Source organism: Hesperophylax consimilis, chromosome 17 (assembly GCF_061612785.1).
Source record: "Hesperophylax consimilis isolate HC1 chromosome 17, BYU_Hcon_1.0, whole genome shotgun sequence".
In the NCBI taxonomy this organism is placed as follows: domain Eukaryota; kingdom Metazoa; phylum Arthropoda; class Insecta; order Trichoptera; family Limnephilidae; genus Hesperophylax; species Hesperophylax consimilis.
Window position 1 is genome coordinate 13,617,082 of NC_142852.1, and position 27,379 is coordinate 13,644,460.

General features: G+C 34.1%; 1 long non-coding RNA gene and 1 pseudogene across 2 annotated transcripts; one reads left to right on the plus strand and one right to left on the minus strand.

Annotated features, from left to right (window-relative positions):
- Positions 1-488: 488 nt before the first annotated feature.
- On the minus strand, positions 489-18,418 carry LOC149416039 (zonadhesin-like; annotated as a pseudogene). The gene is made up of 12 exons (XR_016303512.1): positions 18,310-18,418; positions 16,350-16,470; positions 15,018-15,203; positions 14,395-14,586; positions 13,927-14,115; positions 13,639-13,839; positions 8,946-9,131; positions 8,157-8,330; positions 7,102-7,203; positions 6,556-6,620; positions 1,794-1,911; positions 489-935 (listed from the first exon to the last, which is right to left on the minus strand). The product of XR_016303512.1 is annotated as a zonadhesin-like (transcript).
- Positions 18,419-21,185: 2,767 nt separating this feature from the next.
- On the plus strand, positions 21,186-24,669 carry LOC149416040 (uncharacterized). Its single transcript, XR_016303627.1, has 3 exons — positions 21,186-21,870; positions 23,534-23,729; positions 23,995-24,669. It is a non-coding gene; the product is annotated as an uncharacterized LOC149416040 (long non-coding RNA).
- The last annotated feature ends 2,710 nt before the right edge of the window (positions 24,670-27,379 follow it).

Consider the following 27,379-nt stretch of genomic DNA (forward strand, 5'->3'; position numbering starts at 1 on the left):
TTATCTATTATGTACCTATCATCTTTGAAGTACACCTATCTCTAGTAGGTATGATAAAATATAGATTACATACTTACAGTAGAAAGTGCAGTAGTTTATAGTAGACTGGCATCCTTCAATTGAGAAATATTTTAAGATTTGGAAATGGGAAGTGAAAGAGATCTTACAGAAGCGACATAGTTTGAGTTCGAAGAACTTCCTTACGCGATTGTTTTACAAATTAGGTTGGAACTTTACCCTAGCTCTTTGTTGAGTTACTCCTGCTCTGATGCTCAGCGCCCTTGAGGTGATTTTGCACAAAAACGGCGCTATACAAGTCATCCAATTATTATTCTTTTTTATTATTATGACGGATGATGTAGAACTCAGGTTTGTGGTCCCAGGTGGAACTGTGTTACCAAGTTATTAGTAGGAATTTCAGGATGAGAATTTGGAACAATGAAAAATCAGCAAAACATAAATCAAACTAAATCCGAAAAAACACAGCATAATGTAATCATTTTTATTTACTAAATATTGCCATTTCAATAACAGAAATATGTACTTTAATAATGATTTGCGCAAAGAATGTATGTTTACTCATTAATATTTTTTTTGACGATAAGGGGAAAAATATTAATTTTGATATGTCCAAAAGGTAGTTTGAAACATGCTGTATGTAATCACCACATCTGTTTGAGTGGGTACTATGTAAAACAAGTAATATTCAATGTTATTGAACATAGGTATTATTTAGTAGCTGATGGCCTTTTTAGGACAATTCTTGCGGGCCACACAAGTGGCATCCGCAGCACTCTTCTTCAGGAAGCCGGCCTTGCAGCGGCACCCCTTTGCTGGCACCTTGTCCTTGCATTGGGCCACCGTGGGGCACTCACACGTGCCACCGGCGCAGGGACTCGGAGAGGCCACCAGTTCAGAGTTGGGGTCAATGCAGCCTGGAATCAGAGTGTTAATTTGTTACAATGTTGAACATGTGGGCTTGGGTGCGAAAATGAACAATCTGAATTGATATTGCTTATTCAATATGCGGTGCTAACAGTATGGAAGATTGACACCATCTACAGTTTCTTTTGTTTAGAATTAACAAATGCTTGTGTAGTTAGATACAATGCAGAATGAGTTAATGATAAATATCAATAATTCCACAGTTATATTTTTACAAAAGTTAGTACAAAAGCAGTACGAATTCTTGTCGTGAAAATGAACTCTTGTAGCTGGTGGACGAGTTTGTGTATTGAGAGATGGAAATGTTCAAAAAGGGATAAATGTAGGACTGACAGCGGTAGTGGCTAATGAAAAGTTGTCAAGAGAAGCAAAGGCTAACAGTCCACAATGGAGTGTTGGTACACACCCTGGTGTATGGCAGTGAGGCTTGATTGAGACTGGTACAGGAATGATGTAAGAGGAATGCTTATTGAAAAGATTGTTTCAGTTGATGCCGCTATACCATCAAATCGATACCCTTTAGTCATAATCAGACACTAAAAAAGAGGTTCGTACCAAAAGAAAACCCTTTTGATGTAACTGTGCATTCTCTGGGTCAACGCTCTCTGAGCCTTTGAAGTTTCTGTGTCTTTTGGTGGTACAACAAATAAAAAAGTATTACTTTTATAGGAAACACACAAGAGGTACTGCAAGGATTAGTATTGGGTCCAACATTGTTTGTAACTTTCATAAAAGTTACCGGCCGTAGCTTGCCACTGGGTTGACCTATAGCACAGGTTATTCATTGAATTGTTCTCGGGGCGGTGGTATCCAAAATGTGAATATTTGTAATTCATCAGTGTTCTTACATTTTTCTGGTTTGACGCACTGATTGGCCAGGCCTCTCACGAATCCAGGTAGACAGCGACACGCGACAGAGCAACCGGGCGGCTTGGTACATTTGGCAGCTTCACCTGAAAACACCATGTAGGCCAATCAATAAAGAGTTTGAGGTATGCAAAAATTCCCCCGTCGATGAAATTTTTGCAGTCACGTGGAGTATCATTTAGGGATGACGAATTACAAGAGATCCAACAAAATATTTAACGGGAAGTTAGTTATTTTTATCAAAAACTGAAAAAAAATTATAACTCTCGCTGGAAAAGTATTTCTTTCGAGAACTCTTCACATATTGTTAGTATTAATTAATATCCACCTGATTAAATAGAAATCCAACAATATTTTTGTAGGGAAAGTGTTTTTTTTAAAGGAGATTTGTTTTTTAACTCTATTGTTACCGGGAAAATTACTCCCTCCAATTTTTGATCACGGAGTGTCTTTATATTGGTGTTTGCTTTATTTAATCAAGAGATCCAACATTTTTTTCTTTTGGAACATGCTTTTTTGATATCAGTCAAAAATATCGCTCCGGAAAAATCATCCGTCCAATTTTTTTACGCAAAGTTGATGGGATAGCTATGTAAAAACGATTTCTGCAAAGATCCAACAAAATTTTGAACGGCAACCTATTTTTTAAAATTAATTTCGAACGCACGCTCATTTCGCGTGATTTTTGGATGAACGGGAGCCCGCGGGGTAAGGGGAGGGGTGGGGCTAGTCGCACGGGGGGCAAGCGAGCCGTTCGGCGCGAGATATAGCTGACCGCTGCCCGCCGAGTAAGCCGCGGTGGGGACTTGGGGAGGGGTGGGAAGCCGACTTGATGTTTTTTGTGTTTGGTTGTCCGAAAATGTGAAAAATGCATTGAATATTATACCTCAATGGAAGAATGAATGTTTTAAACAAAATCTGTTTCTATTACTGTAAAAGTGTTTTATAGTAACCATAGAATTAAATTAAATTTTACTAGTGGTTTATATGCGAAGTGCAATATAAACAAACTAAATATATATTTTTAAATTATTGTGGCATTGTAAATGAGGTTGTTTCATAATTTTCAAATTCTCAATAAAAAGCAACACAAACAGGCATTTCCGAAAGCGTTGTTAAAACCAATGAAGGAGACGTTAAGCTTCTATAATATCAATTTTAATTTTAAAATACTTGCATAATATAATGTTATTTTAACCAATTCTTTATCTTGACAACTGCCTATTTATGTGAAAATTAAATGGGTGTAGTTAGTGTGGAATAATAATATTAATTATAAGACATTATAGGTAACTACAATACAATGACAACAATTGGGATCAGTTCTTATTTTTAACGTTTTATTGTTGAATCAAAATCTATTATAATATGAAAAAAAGTTTTACACCTTAAAAACATTACTCTGCGAAACTAAAATTAGAGATCATTTACTAACTGACCAAAAAATAAAACAAAAATACAATAAAATAAGGTACAAAGGTTGATATTATTTTTGTTATTATAGAAACAGAAGATAGAAAAAATATAGAAATAGAACTACATTTTAAAATACACATTTTTTTCACAATAAGATCATAAGAAATATTTTCATACTATCTAAAATCTAGATAAAACAAATAACATGTCCCACATAATGTGTTAATTGCGAGGAAAAAAATTAAATTAGCTGTTAATATAAAAAAAATCTGTGTTTCAAAAAAGGTTTGTTGAATTAATTCGGATGAAATAATTACGCTGCAAACTTGGATTTTTTTGAAGAAGATGGTTGTTCACTTTGCAAATCACTTTCACTACTATTGTCATAATTAAAAATATTGATGCCAATGTATTTAAGAAAACATATGGGAGGGGATCGAATAATGGGATTGACTATGGGAAACGGCGGACTAATGACCGAGCCTTTCCACGCGGTGGCTTCGGTTAGTACTAGACATGGGCAGATTCATTCACAATAATGAATCAATTCATTCTTATTCACCTGGTCAAGTGAACTAATTCATCGAATTTATTCATTTAATTCCTTGATTCGACACTTCATTTTGGTTTTGTACCTAGATTGCTCACATTTAGGAAACTTAAAGAAAGCAATAATGAACCATTTTTTCGCATTCACATAAACGTGTTCGTTTTGAAAAAAACATTTTAAATAAACACACAAAAATATCAAATATAGGGATTTATTTTGTACATTGCAGAAGTACATTTATAACTTTACTTAGAAAACCTGTATTTGTAAGCTTTACACTTTATAGCACAGAGTTCTTAAAGCGAGGAGAGCTTTGGAGTAACTTTAGTAAAAAACAATATGTCGTTCCACAAAATAAACATATTACAAACTTTATAATAAATATGTTATTTTACGAACAAAAATAAAAAGTAATTTTACAAGTCACTAATAAAATCGTTGAGATGGGTGCCGCAAAGGACACGGAAGGCGCAGGGCGCTGGACCTGGAGAGGAATAGTCGGATGTTTATTTTTTAACTCCCATTTCTAAATTGTGGAGCAATGCATCCCTCCATCTACTTCAGAAAAGTAACACCAAAGTTCGATCCTTTTTCTGAGACATCTTGGCTATTCAATATGTTGCTTTTTCCTATAAAAAACGACAAACATCATTAAACAATACCAAAAATAAAAAGTCCCACTCGATTTTTCTTTTTTTTTGCATAGAATTTTTTTGCTGGCAAACTGAATCCCAGAATAAAAATTATTATTATCTTTCTTCGTAAAACTATCTACATATTTACTACAAAAAGTAGGTAAAATATATTATTTTAGGGGCAATGAGATACGTTCTTAAAGCAATTATAAGAACTACATTATTATTATCCCACTTTTGTATATCCGACCCGTTCACCTGGAATAAGCTTGAAATAAATATATATTATATTTATTTATTTTAATGTTTGCAGGTACTTACCTCAATGGTAATTTTAAATCCATACGCCAAATAAAAACTGATTGAAAGTCTGAAATTGAGTGGCATACAATTCAGTACAAAAATACAGAAATCAAAACATATTACTTGTTATCATCACACACAATTCGACAGTCAACTGATCTCGTTTTACGTCTACAAGTAGGCAGGTACATAAAAAACATACTTATAGGAACAATAACGTAAACATCGTTTTGTTTCTAGGCGTATTGCAATAATTTTCGTACGTGGAAGGGAGAAGAATATAGGAGATACTTTCGCTTTTTTACTAGGATTCAGATTTATTTTGTGTGGTTGGTATTTCCAGCAAATGTCATATTACTTTGTAGTTGCTTTGAAATCTCGCGAACAAATGTAATATGGCGTTATGATTTTGGTTGACGACCGGTGTATTATCGTATGTATATGTGAAATAATTAAAACGAAATAAAAATTTGAAGTGTATATTTTTTTAGGTTTTCTTTAACATTAAGAGTCACTTTTAGTAATAATATAACTAAATTCAAGTATCAATTCAAATAAACATTCCATATTTACCGTGAAGCGGAATTCCAAATTTACCAAATTTTACCAAATCAAATCAAATTTACCAAAGTGTGTTATGTTTTGTTATGAATTAAATTATTAATAAAAATGTACTTTAATTATCGTTGAATGTGCCAACCCTTATCATAAAGCCACATTTTTTTATGGTTTTTACCCGGTTTCAGGGCAAATATCAATTCGTTTCAGAATTGTGTTATTAATTATTAACTTATTAACTGCCAACTTTATTTTCGATTTTAATAGAAGTATTGTCATGTTTTTTTTCTTTTCAATGTAACTATGTAAAAAAAGTTTGTTGAAAAGTGTAATCAATTTATTGATAAAATTGATGAGTTCAGATTCTTTTTCGAATAAAAATGGAATTTACAAAAAGTCCATATTGGATTTATTAATCCATAAGGAATTGTGGTTTTAAAAGCTCGAATCGAAAGCAGATATACGAAGCGTTGTCAATAAACCATGCAATTTGCCCTTTGTTAATTTTACACAGACTCTAGAAGCGGCCGTCAAACGCGTAGCGTAGTCCCGAATGGAACTAGCCCTACCCCTCCCCTTACCCCGCGGGCAGCGGTCAGCTATATCCCGCGCCGAACGGCTCGCTATCCCCCCGTGCGACTAGCCCCACCCCTCCCCTTACCCCGCGGGCTCCCGTTCATCCAAAAATCACGCGAAATGAGCGTGCCTTCGAAATTAATTTTAAAAAATAGGTTGCCGTTCAAAATTTTGTTGGATCTTTGCAGAAATCGTTTTTACATAGCTATCCCATCAACTTGGCGTAAAAAAATTGGACGGATGATTTTTCCGGAGCGATATTTTTGACTGATATCAAAAAAGCATGTTCCAAAAGAAAAAAATGTTGGATCTCTTGATTAAATAAAGCAAACACCAATATAAAGACACTCCGTGATCAAAAATTGGAGGGAGTAATTTTCCCGGTAACAATAGAATTAAAAAACAAATCTCTTTAAAAAAAAACACTTTCCCTACAAAAATATTGTTGGATTTCTATTTAATCAGGTGGATATTAATTAATACTAACAATATGTGAAGAGTTCTCGAAAGAAATACTTTTCCAGCGAGAGTTATAATTTTTTTTCAGTTTTTGCTAAAAATAACTAACTTCCCGTTAAATATTTTGTTGGATCTCTTGTCATTCGTCATCCCTAAATGATACTCCACGTGACTGCAAAAATTTCATCGACGGGGGAATTAATGCTTGGGTTAGCCTCATTTTGAACCTTTATTGACTGGCCTAATGGCGCAAGTCCGGTCCGCGCACAGCGCGCAGGTGTCCACTATTTCATTCGCACCACATTGGGGGGCTGGAAATATTAAGAAATTCGTAATAATATGCAAATTCAAATCAGAAGGGGCTGCAATGCATAAGATATGTGTCCACTCTCAATAGTAATACACCATAAAAATTGCATTTGAAAAAAAAGTAATTATTCAATTCTTAAGTGAATAATGGAAATTTCTTGCTTTTCAAGGAAATAAGATGACATTGTGATATTTTAAAATAAGATATTTGGTAATAATATTGATATTTAAATTGTGAGTATTAGTTTGATGAAAATAATAGTAATTACTTATTGGTGTAAATTGTGTAATTATGTATGTATCAAAGGACCATTGATTGTATATAATGTTAAATAATATATGTTGAGTGATCTCATTTGATTCAGAGTTATTGAAAACATAGTAAACATTATCTCAGTCGACCTTGGAGGATATTATTCCTCCAAGCCCTTGATCTAGTTTATAAACATTTATTTAAGAAGAAAGTCATCTAAAAGAACTAACTTGGCCGCGCAATACACTTCCCGCCCTTGTCCTTGACAAATCCACTCTTGCATTTGCAGCCATCTGCTGGGTTTGCGTTCAAGTCTCCCTGGCATGGTTTAGCTGCAAAAAGAGTTATCCAAAGGCATCGATAAGAAAATTTTACATACCTATGTAAAAATGTACGACACTTATAATACAATGTACTCGTTTGGGGTTTTTGGTTGGGTAAAAGATAAATATTTGACGGCCTCTGATGTCGAGGGGTAAGACTATCAATTGAGAATCTGTAGTTCGCTGGTTCGAATTGGATCCCATCCCGCACAAGTAAAGATAATTTGAAATTTTGACAATTATTTCATCAAATATATATTTGCGGTACGTTCCAGAGTGAAAGATACTTTCAATAGCGCCCTGGTGTAGGACCAACATTCAGAATGGAAATGTTGCTTGAAATGAATTTATATGGTGTGCGGTGACAAGATCTGAATACTCAAGTATTCCTCCACCTTCCTCTTACCTATCTCCTTAACGACCCCACTATATCCAGCTTCACAACACATCTCACTGGCTCTAGGCTGTTGAAATTCTTGTGTGGTAATCCAATTATGCGACTGTCATGATTCCGGGAGGAACAAAATATGGTGGTAGCTAGTCGCTAGTACCCAAAAAGCTTTGTAACAAGTGCAAAAAATTAAATGAGCCATGAAAACTTTTTAAAAATCACAAAAAGTGCAGAAAATCTGATGATGGTTGGTGGTTTTTAGGAATGAACTGTATACTGCTGGCCGGAACGCCTTGCAGAAGCATTTATTGTTGCAGATCTTGTTGATGATGGTGAGACACTAGCAAGTGATCACACAGTAAGACACTTAGGTTTGATAGTTGTTTGGATGTTGTTTGGACTGGTCTAAACACTGCTCGACTGAAATGCAGACATTGCTGGCGTCCCTTGAGAAGCCCACCTTGCAGTAACACGTCTTGTCGAAAGTCTTGTTGATGATAGTGGAACCCTTGTAAGGATATTTCAGTAAGGCACACAGATCTGATAGTCGATGGTTGTTGTTTAGACTAACCTGGACACTGCTTGACTGGAATGCAGACGTTCTTGGCGTCCCTGGCGAAGCCCGCCTTGCAGTAGCACTTTTTGTTGCAGGTCTTGTTGATAATAGTACAAGGTTCCCCAAGAGTGGCGCAAGTTGTGTCGCAAGCGGAGCCGCAGTCAAAGAACTCGTTCACTCCGCATTTTGCTGGAGGTAAATACATAAATAGACTTTACTATTTGGTGATATAAGGTCACTGGCGGTGGACTGATCTAGTGGAAAGCTCGCCGATGGATTAGTTTGGGAACATAAATACACTGAACGGAACTCTTAAAAGAGAAGGCGATTTTTTACACTTCCACGTTTAAAAAACTAGTTTTGATGATTAGTGGCAGTCAGGAGACCTCAGTGCTTCTTACTTATTTGGAATGCTAAGTGAATGGTAATTTTTAAGAAAATTGGGAGTGAATATAGATTTTGTGGAGACATAGGTTTTGTTGGAATCAAAATTTAATGCGTGTTGTCATTCAGAAATTTCAACCGTATTTGTTGAGCAAACGTTTTGCGTATTTTGGTTCCAAGGGAGTTACAAGTTCTAAGAAGTATATTGTATAATTTCACTAGAGATCTGATGGTTCTCAATTGTCTTGACATAACTTAAAATTGAATACAACTTACACCTATAAATGCCCGGAAATTGGTGGTAAATGTCATAACACGTTAATTATTATGAAACCATATTTGGTCCCAAACATCACTTGAATTTGGTATCCTGATATTTAACGGGTTAAGGCGATATATCAAGAAAATAAATTGACTTACTGCAGTCTACAATTGGAATGCACTTCCCCCCAGCAGTTTCCCTCACGAAGCCCTCATCACAGATGCAGCCAGCGGTGCATTGCGAAGTGCAGTTGAAGTTGGTGATGCCAAAAGTGGCACAAGTCCTCGCGCAATCGTCGTTGCCGCAAGTCGAGTACACTTCGTTGGCAGCCGGACACTTGGGAACTGTAACATCAAGATGTCGGGTGAAAAATATACGAATGAGCAAGCAAAGTGAAGAGATCCAACTCATTCAAGTCGAAAGTGGCAAACGCTTTTGTTTTTGGATACGTCTGGGAGAAATTCAAATTGTGGGGCTAGTGTATTGTTAGTTGTTAGGCGTCTTTGTCTGCGGCCAGGAATGGCTACATAATAATGATAATAATTTATTTATTTCACATAAAAATCATACAATAAAACATGCGGAAACTTTGACTAGCCAACTAGGAATGGATCCTGTTTTAGGCCAGTCAAATTGAAAGTTTAGTTCATATCATAATTTAAAATAAAACCGGTAAAGTAAATAAAAGCCAGTTCGCTGTCCTAGTTCTTGTATGTTCAATAGACCTTTTTTTGCAAAACTGAGTTATGAATGCCAATATGTTCATTATCCTATTGCGCATTAATGAAGCTCAAAAAAACATATTTTTTGATAAAATACTTTTGTTTTAAAACCACGATATTTATTAATTTAAGAACCGACCGGTTTCGCTTTACTTAAGCATCATCAGGGTACAAATTAATACACATTTTTGCTTTTTTGGCCGTACTCGCCAATTTAGATGCTTAAGTAAAGCGAAACCGGTCGGTTCTTAAATTAATAAATATCGTGGTTTTAAAACAAAAAGTATTTTATTTTATGTCGGTCCGACCGGTCGGTGGCCGAGTTGACATCGCGCTTGGGTCCCACTCGGGCGTAGTGTGTTCAATTCCTCGGCCGGCTAAGTCCTCCATCACAATACAAGCAACATTTTCAGCTTTCTGTGGTGGTAGTAGGAGATTTTCAAATATTGTCAAGTTATTCGTAACCCGGGAATGTTTGTCTTTCTTTAAAAAAAAAAAAAAAAAATGTCAAACCACAAAGTGATTGCTTTCTACAATAATACATATTTTTTGGTTTTTAAGTGACATTTTAAGCATTTTTCGATTGCCAACAATGTTTCAGTTCTTATTTGTTTAATCTCCTGGATATTGAACATTCAAACACTCAAAGTTATAAATATAATATTTTTTAGAAAGTTCATAGATATTTGTTCAACATCCCGCAGAAGGTTGAGGTCTTGAATGTTCAATCTCCACTGTCAACCAATCAGGAGTCGGCTAGTTAAAATGTTTTGCCATGTTGATTTTTAGTTGTTTTCTAACAACGAAATTGTTCCACTAAAAATACGTTTAATTGCGCATATATACTGTTATTTAACTAAAAAATGACTTCACCGACTCCAGAATCAATATACCTTAGAACAGTAGCTCAAATAGAAAGGTAAGTCTTAAAATTATGTCATTTATAGGCTTTTTCACCATATTTTATATGTACTTCTTGAATTTGCTAGGCAAATATACAGGATGCTTCATTTATTATTTATTTATTCAATTATTTATTTACAAACTTAGGACTTTTACCTAAAATGAGTATTAATAAATTATATTAGTGCATTAAAACTTATTTTTATTCAAGAAATACAAAAAAAGAGCCAGTAAATGGAAATATGCAAAAAGTCGACTGTCCTCATAGTCTGATTGAAAGACATCTACGACACATATTTAGTCCGTTATCACTGCTGAGATCGCTGATGAAAAATTCCAAATATTTCAATTCTGAATTCATTCAATTAAAAGTTTCTGATTTTTTGTTTTTTTTAGTCACATAAAAAAACAATAAACATATTCCTATATAGGAACTACAATAAAACCAACAAGGCAAACGACTAACAACAATAAATGTAATGTTAACATAACCCAAATCGCGGGATATCATAATTTTAGGATTTTCAGCTGAAGTTTTTTCAAAAGGATTTAGTGCAAGATGGTATCAAAAGCTTTAGCCAGATCCAGAAAGAGCGCGATGCTTTTAATTCCTCGATCGATGTTATTAGAAATTACTTCATGATATATAATGAGTCAGATTGCCAATGGCATTTTCGGTACCTGAACTCGGTCGGAAGCCATATTGTCTCTCAGAAAGAATGTTATTATCTTCAAGGTAAAGGCTAAGACGGTTTTTGACAATTTTCTCGATAATTTTTGAGACCGAATTTACCAAAGATATCGGCCGGTAACTTTGAATCGCAGATTTATCTCCATTTTTGTGTAGTAATACAACAATTGCATGGTGTAGATGGTTAGGGAATATTCCTGATTTGAGACTTAGAGTTGAAATAAAAGCTACCGGAGTTGCTATGAATGAATTAATTACTTTTAGCAGATTTGTTGAGACTTTGTCTGGTTCACAAGCGTCAGATGGTTATAGGTCATCAATTTATTATTTCCAAGACTTCGTTCGTCGATGTTTGTATTTTGTCTTTTTTATAGTCGAGGTTAGACGTGACCAACTTGGCAAGATCGGTTTCAGTTTTATTGCATTTATCGAGAATATTTTTGGCAAGTGTGGTTCCCACCGATGTGAAGTGAGAAGTTAGAATTAGACATGTTTTTGCTACCGATATCTAACGATTTAATTTCGGAATACCTGTTGATTTTTGTTTTACTAATATTACGAAATGCTTCCCACATACGTTTTGGGGAAAAAGAATTTTTATAAACGAAAGTTTAATATTAATTTTTCTTCTTATATTTAATAATCTTTTTGCATAAGTTCCTGTATTTCTTATAGTGAATTTGTACTAAAATATTATCTGGAAACTTTTGCGCCCTTTTGTGGAGTTGGTTTCTTTTGTGAATCGATTTGACAAGGCCGGGAGAGATCCAGGGCGTGAGTTTAAACTGGCTGTTCGGTATGAGTTTGTTACTTGTATGTTTAGATATAACTTTTTGCCAGTATTCTAATTGCAAGTACTCAATTAAATTCTTATAGTTTGTTCGAGGGACGTACTTAATTTTAACAGTTGTGGGCGGTTTATCTTTAAAGCAGAGGGCTGTTGTGTAGTGGTCGGAAATTGAAGTGTGGATAGCAAAAGAGTCCGTGAAGTTAATATTTTTTACGTTGATGTGATCCAAACAAGATTGTTTCGTGTGCTGTTCATGAGTAGGCGTATTGATTGTCACTATGAATCCGTTTTCTGTGAGCATGCATGGATTGGATAGTCGTTGAATTGGGGGTGAAATTTATTTATTTATTAACGGACATCGTCCAAATTACAAAATAATAACACGAATAAAGTAAAATGAAAAATATAGGAGTAGACAAAGGTACATGAAAGCAAAGACATATGGTAGATATTATATAAGAAAATAAAGTGACAAGTCGAATCAAGTCAAGAATAATGGAGATATAGTTTTAATATTAAGGTCGCCTATAATGATTTGACGTTCAAATTTATCGGAATTGCTCTGTTATCAACAGTTCCGATAATTGGAGTGAATTCAAAAAAGAATCTATATTCAGAAAATAAGGTGATCAATATATAGCAAAAATACATAAATTATTTTTAAGAACAATTCTAAGGCACCTTGTGATACTAAAATTTCTTCGCTTGAATACCGTCTTTGATGTAAATAACGACCCCACTAGATTTATTTATATTATTAATTGAGTGATATTCCGTGTAAGTTTGTATTATTTTAGATGAGTAGTTTTTGTTTATCCAACACTCTGATAAAATTAAAAAATCAAATGTATGATTGAATTGATCTAGAAATAGCAGAAAATCATCAATGTTTGACATACTTCTGATGTTCTGGTGAATAATCTTAAACTATAAGACTTTCAACTGTAATTTTTTTAAATTTGTTGAGATTGACAATCAAATTCGTGTTGCAAGTTATATCTGTGTCATTGTAGATATAGGGAGGTAATTGAATCATAATTTTTCAGATGAAATGCTAAGCAAAGAATATTTCCCTACTATACGGTTTTGATCCATTTCCAGAATCAGTGTAACATACATAATATAATAGTATTTATGAAAACAAACATGTGATAATAATCGAAGTATTCCCAGGTAAGTGAACACAGAAGTATTAGTGAATAAGTATGTACATGGCAGAATCGGTAGCATAATAATAATATAATGAAGAGCGGAAAGTAGCATACCTCGTGAGTATATTTGGTTCTAATGACTGGGTGAGGATAATCACAGGATATAAAAATGGCAATAATAATAACAAAGCCTTCATCTTATATTTGTTATCGGTATAAGTGTATTGTATTTGATATAGTCATAGGGAAGCCAGCTTGTTTTCATCTGATGAAGAATTTCGCCTGAACCTCTCTCTTTCCGCAAATAAATCCGTCTTTCTTTGATCCATGCAAATTGATATCGTTTCTCTTTTGTAACTTGTCAAGTTTTATACCAAATCTGGTTCGTCAGAAAAGTTAATTGCTCAGAAACATAGATTGGCAACCGGGAGCCAGCGAGACCGATGTTTAACGTGTTAAGTTTTTCTTCGGTATTGGGATTATTCTTGTCGAAAGATTTCACATCAACCAGCAGTTAGTTTCTAGCCATGTTTACGTTGCGATACCAGTTTCATGACGTTATTTGCAAAGGTGCGAGGATCTGTCGATACTCACTGAAGCTGTCTCTATCCACGCAAATTCCTGATTCGTCCTCGCAGTTTCCTTCCAAGCAGCGGCAGCTCGGGTTGCATCTTTTGTTGGTAGCTTCCCACAGACAGTTGTCCGGCTTTACCACCGTCGAATAACAGCGCTGGTCCACGCAGTAGTCCGGGCATGCATCGTAAACTGTCAGCTCCGGGCACTCGAATTTAGGGGCTGCAATCACAATCATAATGGTAATTACCAAGAAAAAGGAGAAGAAGAAGGAGACGGACAAGTAGAGGGATATAAGTTAGTACTCACGACATTCCCTGATATCGACGCACACCCCGTCGAGCCTGTAGAAGTTGAGCTTGCAGTTGCAGGTGGGCGGAGGCGGGTTCATGGGGTCGTAGGCCGGGCAGCTGGTGAACGCTGCAGTGCCAATCAGGTCACAGGTCTCGTACGGACAGGGCCTACCGTACTTGGAGAACACCTCGTTGACGCCGCACTCTAAAGTAAATAAATTAAAAGACGTCAAGTAAGAATTTTGATCATTGTAAGTGGAAAAGTGTTTTGCAGAAGAAGCAGATGAATATCGAGGTGTCCTGAACGTTAGCATCCTTGGCTCACTCCTTAGCTGTACAGGACCGCGTTATGTGGAGGAGCCTGTTTCATCAGGGTTATTATAGTGGGGTTCGCAATCCTAGAGAATGACGCAGTGACTTCAAAAGAAGAAAAGTTTTGTTTATTATTTCAGTAAAACACAAATAGGTAATATTTATAACTTACCACATTTGTCAGGGGTAACACACTCATTATTCGTATTCCTGAAGAATCCAGGTTTGCAGTCGCAGCCAGGGGCGCACTGTGGAGTTTCACAATTCCTTTCCACGTCGCTCCTGCCGAGAGTCACACACTTTTCGGCGCATGGAGAAATGCAAGCTTAAAATGTCTCGTTATTTCCGGGGCAGATGTTTATTCCTGAAAATTAGACGATAATAATATTTAACCGTTGCAGCTTGAAAGAGTAGTCTACAGTAGTAGTAGTGTGCTCTTTATGTAACATTCACGTATGAAAACACACTTTAAATGATTATTTATGCACTTTTTAAATATTGAAGATATATCAGCGATTTTTAATAGAAAACTCGGAAAAAAATACGGTCACATCTGGGACCTGAACCTGGGATAAGAACTACCAAAATAATACGTTCAAAAATTGCTATATTATATTCAATATTTAAATATTAGAAATTTGAGGTTTTACTCATCAAGGTAATAAAAAAAAAATTAAGTAACTTTTTTACCAATAACTGTAATTTAATTTTATATTGAATGAAATCTTGCGTTCATCTAAATAAAAAAAAAAACGAAACAAAATAACGCATACAGTCATTTTTAGGTTATCTTACCACAATCCTGAGGCTTCACGCAAATCCCCTTGGCATTCCTGTAATATCCCTCTGCACAGATACAGCCGGAGCCACAGCTCGGCCTGCAGGCGATGTTGGTAAGACCAAGTGTGGCACAACTTTTCACGCAGGAGTTGTTGCCACACTCGGTCCACACCTCGTGAGGACCCTTGCACGTTTCGGGGTCTGGAAATAAGAATTAAAATCTCGTCCAGACATTCAGGTTATCTTTCCACAATCCTAGGCGTCACGCAGATTCCCTTGGCATTCCTGTAATAGTCTTCCACATAGATCTGATACTGCCTGAAGCACAGCTCGGCCTGCAGGCGATGTTGGTAAGACCTGTAGTAGTTTTTATATTAACATTGTCTTCATAATGTTTGCAAGTTGATTATCAGTCAGTTCTGGAAGCCATTAGCAGACTATACTAAGTTCTATTTTCTTGTTTCATTTGGTAGGGCATTATACGAGTATACTATATAATGCAAGGCTAATGTAAGCGTAATGAGTAAGATTAAGAAAGGGACGCTTACATGGTTTCGGGTTGTAGAGCGAATAAGCGAAGAAAGGAGTGTAATGAGAATATATGGCGCAAATGTGAATGGTGAAGCCAACGGGGAAGCCCGTGGAAAATATGGCACGATCAAGTGAATCAGATACTTGAGTCGGGTCATGTAGAGTCAGAATAATAGAAGAGTATGTATGAGACAATGTATGAATGTGAATGAGGCTAAGAGTGTGTGTCAAGACCGAGTTATTTCGCGGTCCGTCCTCTCTGCCTATCCCTGCGGAGAAACGGCGTGTTGGTTAGTTAGCTAGTTTGGTTTCGCAACAAAAAATTTAATATTTCTCTCTCCTAAAGATGTATATAAATTTGAAATAACCGTGCATAATTTGGCTTACTGCCCTGGTTGAGTATTTATATTGCGAAGTGGGGTATACAGATATGTTTTTCATTTAAAAAAAAATATTTGGTATATTCATGATCCGATCAATAGATCAAGCTGCCAAGTCCTCCATCATTGCACAAGCAAGATGTTCCACTATAATGATGGTAGTAGCAAACATTTAACGCGAATAGCCACGAGCTAAAACACTCGTGTGATGGCAGCACTGGACTGCCGGCAGGATCCCACTTACAAGCGATGATTTCATTGATGTATTTTCTTTATTATTATTATTATTTTGTACATATATAATTTATTGATGTTCTATGCATTATGAGGAACAAGTAGGATTGCACCTCCCTCCCCGAGATCTGGAGTAAACATGTCAAAATAAAAACATGGGTTTAATTGTCTTTCTTTCAAAATTTTGTTTTATCGAACTTACCACTGCTAGAAGAATCGCATTCCTCTTCATTTGCGTCACCAACTATATTGGCCGAAACAACATTGATGAAAAGGCTAACAACCAATATTGATACAACTGGCTTCATGTTAGTTTGATGTTTCTGTAAAAAAATCATATATTATTTTATAGATGTATAATAATATTACAAGGTTCATCAAACAACTAAACTTTATATCTCAACAATAATGGCAGTTTTACACAATGTTTTTTTTTATCATTATGTATCTCCATATAATATCGAAACCATAACGGGAGATATGAATTGGTTCACACGAATATATTTGTTTAACACAATCATTATTTTTATACTAAAGCAGATCGGAGTCGATCAATATCAATTGTCAATTTTCATCATTGATGCGATTGACAAATTGCTCACCGAGCGTCGGCGTAATCAAATAAAGCTATTGACTTTTGAAACTTCCTATTGACGGGATAATGATGTGTATCTTGATTGTGAGTATAGACATGCGCCACAGACGATTGACAATGCTTAGTTCAATTGCTCCTTCTATCGAGCCCTTAGGAATTCAGTTTCAAATGTTAGTTTTCAAATGGTTTTGAATATCAGCGCTTCGTGTTTAAACCCTTGTTATCTTACTATCAAATAAATAATTAGAAAAAGTTATGATACCGTTTATTATTCTCAGGGACAATAGAATTTAATTTAGTTTTTACCGTGTTGTGGAAAATATTCAATAGCATATTTGGAATTTTAAAAACACAAAAACTCGTACAAGTCAAAAGTGGAATAACTTCTCACATTTTGAGAAAATCAACAACTTTATCGAGTTTTTAACTATTTTAAAAATATTAAACTTTTTTACTAAAAGGGGCATGAATTTTTTTTTTTAAATCACAGAATATATTGTAGGTATTAAGCTAGAGAAATGCCACCAAATATATATGTTGATTTTTGCGGATATCAATTGTATTTCTGTAGTTGTAATAAATATGTGAATTGTGCAGAAAAAGTAAAAATACATATTTTTTGTCATTTGGCATAAGTAACATTGAACTATGGCGTACCTCAGGGTACAGTGCTTGGACCATTGTTATTCAATTTAAGAAAAAAACATATTTTACATGTACAATACATGTTATTAAAAGACTATCAAACAGGTTTTCAAGCATAGAAATAAATGGAAAAACGTATTTTTGTTAAGTTAGCAGGTTTTTTTTTAAATTTTATTGCTATTTATTGTTAATTTCTTTGATTGAAATTAGTATTGCGAATAAATTTAAATTTCAATTTTATTGGTGGTATTAAGTACCATTAACCCTTATTAGTATTCCAAAACATCTACCGTGGATTTCCTAGTAGTTCACCGCACTTGCCTTGATGTTACAATATTTTAAGCCTTATAATGCTTCTATCATACTATTTTATTAACTTTGCAATTAAATTAAATATATGAACATTCTGTCGTTTATCTTCGCTTATCATTTTGTCACTTGCAAATAAATTATCATAATTTGTGATTTTCAAAGTTAGATTACAGTATTTATTTACTGGAAAACCTCAAATGATTTATGTTTATGGTAAAGAACGCTTAATTAGCTGGAAATACATTAAATCTCAATAAAATTTTCGCACGTCTTATTTAACTATATTTTATAATAAAAAAACTTCCCTCTGATTATAAAATGATTTATACTCTTCTATTATTACACCTAATTACTCCTTATTACTTCTCTGATTATTATATGATTATATTACTAAATAGAATAGATGATAATATTTAAACACATTATCTGGTAGGACGTTATAATTTACAAAAAAACATCATTTTGCAAAACAAGTACCTAAGTTATTAAATCATGTCAGCCGCTGTAGGGCGGGTGATTGGCATTTTACATCTGCCATTCCAAGGTTTAAATAAAGAATAGTCCACCTAATCTGGCCTATAAATACAATATGGTTGTATTAAAAACTTACCCAAAGAATGTATGATTATGGATGTAACAATTAACACGACTGCGGCTAATGGAAACACAATCACAATGCAAAACATGTGTTTATGGAAACAAATAGAAAATGAATGGGTCAATATTTGTATACTATTTGTAAAGACATCTCACAACTAGGTACTAAGTGATGTAACAGACAATGACTTATTTGAAAAAAAAAATTAATAGGAAAAAATCAATCTGTAAATAACAATTTTTTTAATTTTTACAATAATACATCTATTTTCAATTTTTTAACTAGTGGCGCAATTTCTCGGGCCGATTTTGTTTGGTTTTACTGTGGATTGAGCAATCCTCCCCAGACACTGGCTTTAACTGCGGTGAACATTTAAAATATCCTTTAAGGATTTTCTCCGTGAGTGAAATATAATTTTGAATATTAAAGTTAAATTAAATATTGAAAATTATACATGAAATAATTGACAGACATCTACAATATCAACGTTTTACTTAGGAATTTTCATGGACAGCAAGAAAACTTCTAAAACCTAGTTCTACAAACTACACATTGCAGTGCACCTGAAGGAAGTCATGATTTCATTGAACTGCTATTGTAGTTGGTCGGATCCTTAGGGGATGAGACACAAATACCTTAAAACAAAGCCAGAATCTTAACAGCGTAAGTGTGGCCTTGGTGAATTGGACAGATCTGCGGTTGATTTTGCCTTATCACATCTCTACAATGAAATAGGAATTTTAACGACGTAAGTGATGAAGTCGTGTAAAAAATTTTCTTGATGTTCTTACGGTCGATTTTTACCTAGCTGGCCATGAAAATTGATCTTTCCGTGGGGTTTGTTTTAATTATTTCTGATAAACGTATTGCAAAAATTTGAAATATTTCTAGAGCGATCCCTCGAGAAGTTACGAATTCACCGTCTAGTAAAATATTTCAAGAGCAATCCCTCGGGAAGTTACGAATTCACCGTCTAGTAAAATATTTCAAGAGCGATCCCTCGGAAAGTTACGAATTCACCGTTTAGGAAAATAAAATCTGGTTCTAACCGCTAATTTTATAGTTAATACATTTTATAAAATTTTCAAACCGTTTTACATAAAATATTTAAATGGTTGCTTTTATTAATTTTAAATATAAATAACAAACATCCGTAGGGATCAATCTACTAACATAAAGATTTTAGTAAAACGTTCATAAAATAATTAAAATGTAAACGTCGAGCAAATCCCGGTTATAAGAGTCGCCATAAAACTTTAAATAAATATATTTGACTCAGGATTGTACCTTTCTTTCCAGGCTCTGGAGTCAACCTCGCTAACAATCTCGCCAAACGTCGGTCGGGTATGACCGACATTAATTTATTCCTTAGGTACATTAACTGCTGTAATGTAATCCATTTTCTTATGTCCGCGTGTGTGTACGTGATTGCCACCAAAAGTTGACAGAATGCATTGTCATCGATAACGAGTCTATCTGCCGAGTTTCAACTCGATCTGATGTCGGGAAGTAGGTGATTTTTTTTTTCAAAATTAGCTGAAATATTTAAAAAATAGTTTCAACACCATTTTCATTTTTTTCATTTTCGATACCATTTTGTATAACAATATTTACCTGCTACCAAATGCCAGTTTTTCAATAATGTTTTATAAGACACGTTTTCTTATTTTCTTAAACTTATCAAAGCGGTCCTATTTGTAGAAAAGACTTTACATTCATCAGATAACTTTACATAGTCCCGGGCCGTAACTATGACGTCAGAGCAGAGCCGAAGCGCTTCGATTTGAAACCGAAATAAAAACGCGCGTTAATTAGGTACTTACTAGAATTTGATTAATTTATACGTACATATTAGTCTAAAAAAACCTCTAATTTTATTACAATTTTTGATATTTATAAAAAGTATTTTAATTTAAAATTTTCTAATTTTTTTAACAGCATTACTTCATTTATAAAAAGTATTGCTTTGTAATTATTACTATGCGTGACAACTGTCAACATCCGATGTCATTATCAAACTTACAGAGCCGAACTTGTTTATAATAATTTATTTGAATTAGAAATGTTTGCATTTCGTTGCCCGGAACGCAATACCACATCGAATACCTTATTTTTCACACAACAATTCAAATCAAAGTTCGTCCAAAACTCTTCACTCGGACGTACGAGTATCTGCAAAATTTACAATTATTCCCTAGTTGATCATTTCCACTGTAAGCTTCAAATTTTAAAATCAAATTTACCTTACAATGCACCTATATTTTTTTCTTTCGGTTTCAACTTGAAATATCTTTTTTCTTCCTAAAAGATTGTAAATGGAACTTAACTGGTTTATTTTATACTCAACATCTTAAATGAAAAATTAATTCACAAGTATAACTGTATGTTTCCTAAATATGCTTAAATAAAAAAAGGGTTTTATAAAACAAAGTAAGTTTTCACTTGAAACTAGTGTTCAAACTTTTGCATGTGTCTCTGTTTATGTAAAAAGCACAGAAGTAATTTAATCAGGAGATAAAAAGGGATTGGAGATACGAAAAAGCGATGGGGTCAATCTAAGTCGTTATTGCATTTTACCATTTCCTTCAATTACAGGAAATGGTAAAATACCAAACTAAACTCCTGTAAAGAATAACGGGATATTATAATTTAGGGTTTGTGAAGCAGGATAAATAAGAAAGAAATCAGAAATTAACCTATCGAATGAACACCGTAAGTAAACTTGAAAAATTCCAACATTTGTCAAAAACTTTAACAAAAGCACCTTTAAAATAAAGAGTTAATTTATTACAGTTAAATAAATCCTGTAAGTACTTACTGTCTGAATCTTTCTGACAATCAATTCCAATTTTAAATCAAAGGAAATTCTATTTCTAGAGTTTATTGAACCCGAGTTACACACGGACACACAGATACACCACTGAAATTATATTTTTTAATAATTAAAATAAAATAAATTTGTTGCTAAGCTTGCCTAAATCGTTCCCACAGTCAATTCCAATTTTGAAAATCAAAGCAAATTCCAGTTCTTTAGTTCATATAACACGAGTTACACACGGTACATAGACACACCACTAAAATTATAATTTTTAATAATTAAAATAAAATAACTTGACACATCTCCGAAATTGTTACCGTTAATTGCTGCACTACCCCAATTAACTTGCGTTTATTTTTCCTAATAGGAAGGATATATCTTTTTACTAAAACCAACTTAACTAATAACCGATTTGACAAGGCTAGCAGTAGTTAGTCACTTATCGCAGAGTAGATACTAAAATGACGTGATAAAAAAATATTAATGTGAGGAGCGGCGAGGTGATATTTCATACGCTGGCAACACCAGCCAAGTTTGCGTACATGATTTATAACCTCAAAAGTCTACGCTTTTATTGAATGGGTCTCTGGAATACGTAATAATTCCTGATAACTGTCAAGATTGACAAACAGAAATATACTATCACCTGAAGCTGTAATTGTCAGTATATTTTGAATTTCCCCGAACAAGAAAGAGATAAGTTAAGATTCGATTCAAACGCTCTTTCTCCGTGGCAGCGACACACGAAACCGGCCGTGAGTACTAACTACATTAACCTGTAAATACTGATGACGTGTGATTATTTATATTACCAGAGTGTTAGATACTTTTAGTACAAGTTTTTTTTCCTGTTCGCAAAACACGAATACGTTAAATAATTCATAAAACAAAAATACTATAAATACTATCTATCAGTATAATTGGGTGGGCTATGTACGTACATTGTACAATACAAGTGTGTTCTCTAATCTCTAAATAGTCACTATCTGAGTCTGTTTGTGCGCTTAGTTCTTCTTAACCACGCTATGGCTTTGATAGGGTTTTCACTATCACTTGAGAATTTCTGACGGAAGGTTTATTATATATAATAAAATAATATAGTTAAAGAAGCATATTCGGCAAGTTCCAGAATGAAAGATAATCTCAGTGTGGGCCCTGGTGTTAGACCACTATTCAGAATCGTGTTTGGTGACCAGATCTGAATAGCCAAGTAACCTTTCTCCTTCCGCTCACCACTACATTCAGCCTCACAACATACCACAATTGGGGATTCCTCTCACTGGCTCCAGGCGGTTGGGAGCAGTTGGGACTCTTGTGTAGTATTTACATTTAAAAAGGTAAATGTGTTTCAAAATAAATATGGTCAACGAACCCTTGAACATATTATACTATTTATATTTGTCAAGTTGACACGAAATTAAAATAAAATTAACAAAAACTCTCTTATGAAATTCTCTCTGATGCCTTCTGACTTAGCTCTTGGAAAGGAACCGTACATAGGATATTATGATGTTATTTGACTTGGTTTAAATGTAGAAAAGTGGGACACTCTTAGTGCGCACTTAAAAAAACTCTTTGTAATTTCTTTATTTTTACAGTGTTCCAGATACATTTTAAGGCATTATTACAAAACCCACTGAAAAGTATAGGTAATTTCATCTGCGAGGACACGCTTACAGATAAAATTACAGTTGTTTGAAGTGCAGGTTTAAAATTCTGATAGCTGATCATGGAGAAAACCATGTTCATGTGCTGAGTGTCGCATAAAGATTCAATCTTAAGTTAAAAGCAGTTTTGTCTTCTGAATGATGTGTTAAAATTCCAAATGCGGATTCATCTGCTTACGCATTTCGAAGGAAACCGTTTACATGTTTTTGAGTGGAATTTAAATTATAGTTTCACACCATATGGTGCAAAATTCCGAGGAAAACCATTTACTTGTTCTTCGTGTAACGATTATTTCAGATCGTTGACTCTAAGGCAGATTTTTTCTTGAGCTTAAACCAGTTTTGTGTTCTGAACGCAACTTATATTTCGATTTGCAGAGTCATTAATTTCTAGTAGTAGACTCATTTGTGAACGTGACATTTAGTCACTCATTTTCCGTTTTGTATTCGAAAGGCTAGGTGTTACATACAATAAAAAAGCAGTACTTGGCAAAATGAGGTTATAATAAAATATCGGGGGTTCCCTGTCTGTTCTCAAGGTAACAAAACTTTCCCTGCTGTTTTTCCGTTACTGTTACTTCCTGCACAACATTCCTCCCACAAACACGGTTGAAATCCGCATATGTGTATTCTTTACTTATATTTATTATAATACTGCTGTGCTAGGACTGTCATGAGGTTTTATTAGTGGTGTCTGCCACACTCCCTGAAACTAAACTAATTCCAAGTAAAGCTTGATAAATTCTCTCAGTTTGCAGGTGAACAGGGCTCTGGAACTCTAGACACAATGGAGAATTCTATTCTAGAGAGAGTCACCATCAAGAAGGAACCAGAGATACAAGAAAAGGATGGAGGAGGATTATCGCATGCAGATATAGGAATGAATCACACAGATGTTAAAAAGGAATTCTCGGAGCATTCTGAAATAATTCACCAAACGGCGGCGGGTAAAACCTAATTTCCTAGATGTGTTTTTTTAATCATGAACTCAAGTTACCCGTTTTTATCGAAAACTTTATTTTAGCTTTAAAATATTAGCGTATTTTGTGGATACATTCACAACATGTATCCATTTATTTTAGTAGTTATAATATTTTACAAAGCTCTTTCTAACAAGCTACTTGCAGTAGCATACCGGCTACAAATTCTCATCGTATTAAATTAATATTATCTATGTCTGCATTAATTAAAAAAATATTGTTTCTCTTCTAGGAGCAGCAAAGCCAATTTGTGATATAAATTCAGTTCAACAAAAAAGCAAAGCACAAGGAACAAAAAATTCAAAATCTTTCCCATGCACGGAATGTGACCGAAAACTTACTTCCAAGTCAAACTTAATAACGCACATGCGTACACATACTAAAGAAAAACCATTTTCATGTCCTTACTGTAGTTATGCGTGTTCACAGAAGACAAGCTTAATAACACACATGCGTACTCATACTAAAGAAAAACCATTTTCATGTTCTTTCTGTGATTATTCATGTCCAGGGAAGTCCAACTTAATAACACATATTCGAACTCATACAAAAGAAAAACCATTTTCATGTTCGTATTGTAGCTATGTATGTTCACAGAAGTCAAGCTTAATAACACACAATATGTCTACTCATACTAAAGAAAAACCATTTTCATGTTCGTACTGCCCCTATGCTTTTTCACAGAAGTCAAACTTAATAAAACACGTGCGTACTCATACTAAGAAAAAATCATTAGTGACTGACCGAAAGTAAATTTTCAGCCGATACTGAATTTCATCTTCTCTTCTAGTGTTGACCCAAACTAAAATCAAAACTTGAACCAATAACACACGATACATTATGTCCTCATATTTAAGAAAAAAAAATTTCATGTTCTTACTGTTTTCTTATTATTATTTTATGTTTTGCCATTTAAGTTAAGTTTGTACATGATTACGACTTAAATGGTAATTACAGTTATTTAAATATTGTAAAAACATATTATTAAATAATGAGTACAAAAATAACGGCACAGTTTTAAATATTAAAACTAAGTTTAACAATAATATTAATGACGAGTTTTGATTTCTTCGTATACGGCCCTCTTTTTTAAAAGCCTGTGCACTCCTGCTGTACTGCGTTTCCTTGGCAACAGTTGTCGCGCTGCACAGAGTGGAAGATACTACCAGTATCGCCCTGGTGTAAGACCACCATTCAGAATTGAAACGTTGCTCCAAATGGCTTTAGCCGTGTTTAGTGACTAGATCTGAATAGCCAGGTACTTCCCCACCTTCCTCTTTCCCTTCCCCACTTACCTTCAGCCTCACAACATCCCCCAATTGGGGATGCCATAGTCTCACTGGCTCCAGACGGGAGCAGTTGGGACTCTTGTGAAGTATTCACTATAAAAAAAAAAAAAAAAAATTAGTTCGGCAAATGGTGGAAACTGCCGAACTTGCTCCCCGCGCATCCCTCTGTGCTTAAGTGAAACGTGAATCTCTGAGATTTATGTATGACAGCATCTCTAATAGTATCTTTATCTTTGTAAGTGACTTTAAAAACTTTATAATAATAATATTTGGATAATTTGTAGAGCGCAGTTTTTGTGAAAAATCACCTCAAGGGCGCTGTACAATTTATTTCCTAGGATCTACATTTGTTATTTAGAAAAGATACCAAAACATACTTACCTGGCAAGTCACTTCCGACAAACACACTTATATTAAAAAGTTTATGCTATACATATTTCCGTATTTTATTTAGAAATACGTTCAAAAACAGCGAATTTTTCTGGAATCAAATGTAATGCGAACACGTGTTCCGTTCACTCTGCATTCGGACAGTTCTCTTAGGAGAAGTTCATTGCAAAATGGTCTTTAGGATTAGGGGTTATATGTGTATAAATGAATCGAAATCGAAACGATATATTGAAATCCTATTTTTTCAAGTGTTATTTGGAAAATGAGTCATAAGTAGGTACAAACTCTGTTATGATAGCCGTCCTAATTATCTCCAAATACCAAACTTTGTACATCCAGAGATGTATGGGCTTTTTTTAATCTTTTCATGTATTTTGAATGTAAAACATCTTGTTTTAGGTCTGTTTATTTTTGAGCCCGTACTTTTTAATGTATTTTCCTGATTTTGTTTTAATGCATTTCTATAGTCCATCATTGAGGATACTTTTTAACTTTTTGACACCAACAGTACATAAATCAAATGAGTGATTATAATAATTCATAAAGTCTTATAAAATAATTTATTTTGTGACATATCTGTAAAGTGATTCTTCATATGTTGTGTCTGTATGTTGCTTCTGTAAAATGTTTTGTAAATGTTTTCTTCATACATTGTGTCTTCACATTGGGTTGGGTTGGGTCTAATTTATCTGTACAAAACTCTTTTTTTATTTTTTTTACTCTTCTATTTAAAAACTACCAATTGGCGATCCCTTAATGAGTTTGATAACTCATGGGAGTGCAACATTCTTTGTTGTTTGTTTAAAAAAAAAAAAAAAAAATGTAAAACATGTACTGCTCAGTACCCCAAACTAGGGAAATGCCCGTATCATGGTGGTAACATAACACAAATAAGAATATATTATATAATAATACAATCATATGCATATAAGATTAAAAAAAAAACAAACACGACGGATTTGGGTGCCTCGGTGTTGATAGGCAAATCTGGAGACGTCATGCTATAACAGCAGACTCTGAATCTGCATCTCCAGTCCTCGAGTCCTGTCCTATCCAGTCCAGTCCAGTTTTTAATTCAGTCAGACCATGATTTTATTCAGGAAGTTTTCCGAATCTGTTCTGCCACTTTCTATAAGCCATATTGTAATTAGCTTTTAAATAGAGTCCGTTTACTGTTGTTGTTGTTTGAATTCATTATATACCTTAGGTGCTAGGAATATATGAAATCGTGGTCCAAACCTTGTATTAATTTTTTGCACTATCACTCTTTGTCCTGTTCTTAGTCTTGTCGTGTGACTGTGATTTACAAGACTGTGAAGCTTGGGGTTGTTCGTATAGTATATTATAAGTACAGGTATACACATCTTCATTACATCCAATAATTTTGTTTTCTAGAATAAGGCTGTCGATGGATACATGTTAGATGTATTTACAGGTTAACTACAGCTTTTATATGCAGTCAGTGTAAGAATAGTGTCACCGAGTACACAGTCCTCACAAAATAATGTGTCTATTTTTTTAAATTTAAAGATGTACCCCAATAAAAATCTTTGGTTGCATCTAAGGGGAGAAGTTATATATTTATACATAATGTGTGTGTAGGGGTATTGTATGCTTGTAATGAGTGTCTAGTTGTCTGCATAATGTTTGCAAGTTGATGATTATCTTTCAGTTCTCTTTGCCATTTTATAACTTCAGTTTTAAATACATATATTTGAATTTCAATTTTGTTTTCTCGAATTAGTGAATAAGTAAACAAATGAATGAAATTGAAAGTTGAAATTAACCCACTTCCAGAAATAAACGCGAATATTTAAAATATTTCTAATATTGATTTCTAATATTATTATAAATATTGTGTAGTCGGAAATTTTGTTTTGTTTAATCACTTATCAACTTTGATCCTTTACTAAGTTACCTGCTACTAGATATAATAAT